The sequence below is a fragment of the Melospiza melodia genome, unplaced genomic scaffold (assembly GCF_035770615.1).
Source record: "Melospiza melodia melodia isolate bMelMel2 unplaced genomic scaffold, bMelMel2.pri scaffold_28, whole genome shotgun sequence".
NCBI lineage: Eukaryota > Metazoa > Chordata > Aves > Passeriformes > Passerellidae > Melospiza > Melospiza melodia.
The window spans coordinates 1,687,931-1,689,736 of record NW_026948600.1 but is presented as its reverse complement, the minus strand read 5'-3'; positions in this window follow the sequence as shown (position 1 = coordinate 1,689,736).

The following is a 1,806-nucleotide window of genomic DNA, read 5'->3' as shown; positions in this document are numbered from 1 at the left end:
CTCTGCACAACAGACAATCAGAGAATGTACTCACAGAGTCTGTAGGCATTGGCATGTTCCAGCTTTGGGAGATGGCTCCAGGACCTGCAGTTGCATTGTCCTGCAGCCAGAGGTTCCTGTGCCTAGGGCTGGCAGTGATTCTGCCCCAGGCACTTCTCAGCACCTTCCCAGCCCTGACTGATTGAAGCTCTCTGTGCCTCCGTGCTGTGCCTGGGGTTGCTGCAGGCAGTTCCCCAGCCCTGCTGGGCTGGCAGAAGAGCTGCTCATCAAGAGAAATGTGCTTTTGAAGCTCTTCTTGGTTACCAGGAACTGCCTCTGTGCCAGGAGCCAAGCCCAGCTCAGCAGCACAACAGAGCACCAAGACTTTAATGAGCCTCTGGGGCTTTGTGCTCAGGCCCTGAACATCAGTCCCTGAGAGGGAGCTGAAGAAACCTCTCCAGAACTCCAAGTCAGAATCCAACTCCAAAGTCTGTTGGACTTTTAATGGGTCCCTCTGAGGGACACGACTGAGAAAGTGTCCCCAGGCCCCAGGCAGAGCAGAGAACTGGAGGCAGTGATGACAGATGGGGACAAAGAGAAGCCAAGTCTTGGTGCCCTGGGGCACAGCAGCAGGGTCTATGCCACCAAGGGCTGGGAGGAGACACCTTGTCCTGAAGCCCTGGGGCCTCCTGGCACAGCCCCAGCCAGGCTGAGCACTGTCAGCCCCTTGTCCTGCCCTAAGCATCACCCCCTAGCCCACATCCCAGTGGCCTCAAGGATCTTCTGGAAGGAGTCCCTGGGGAGCGTTACTCAGGAATGGCCCTGTGGGCTCCTTAATGCTCCCAGGGACTGCAGGTTTTCCAAAGGTCTTTGGGTTTGGCTTTTGCCTTGGAGTCACTGAGAGGTTTATTGCAATCATGGCCTCCAATTATCTGCTGTAATTAATCCCTGGAGAGGCTTTGTCAGAAACAACATTCAGTGGGGCTCATTAATACTCAGGGTACTTCAGTTATTTCAAGGTACTTGGCGTTTCCCTTTTGATACAGATTCTGTGCGAAGTTTTTGCAATCATGGCCCCAATTATCTTCCTTAACAAGTCCCTTGAGAGCTTTGTACTGACACTCAGTGGGGCTCATTAAGGTTTTGAGATACTCAGGGATTTTAAGGTTTTTTTTTTTTTTATTTAAGTATACTTTTAGATACTTTTAAGAATTTTCCTTCCCACATTGAGTCTCTGAGAGGTTTTTGTGCCATCCTGGCCTCCAGTTCTCTCCTCCAAGGAATCCATGAGGATGCTGTGTATGGTATCTTTCTCCTTTATGTTTTACAACAAAGATGCAACTGAAAGACTTTTGTCAAACTTTCTAAAAGCATCCAAACAAACACGGGACAATTAACAATACAACAACCACCACTAAGAGAATCAATAGTCCTGTTTTCACTATACATCATCCAACCCTTTATTCCCTTGGATTGGAGGAGTTTATTGAACCAGTCTTTGTTTTCCACTTGAAGCTTCTTGAACCTTTCCTTCAGTACCTGAATGCTCTTGTGGATTGACTCGCTCAAAGCCATCTCTTTTGATATCACCCAATACTTCTCTGGAGATACCTGCTGCTTAATCATCTGGCAGGCTGTGTTGTCCTTCTCCAGCTAGATGGTTGATGGTCAGTTCTGCCCTTGCCTCATTATTAGCATAGTCTGCTATTAATTGATTAAGTAAACACTTCCATCCCCCTTCCCACACGGTATATTCTCTAGATGACAACAACTTGGTCTTAATATATTTTAACTCATGCAGGGTTAAGACATGTGCTGTAAACATGG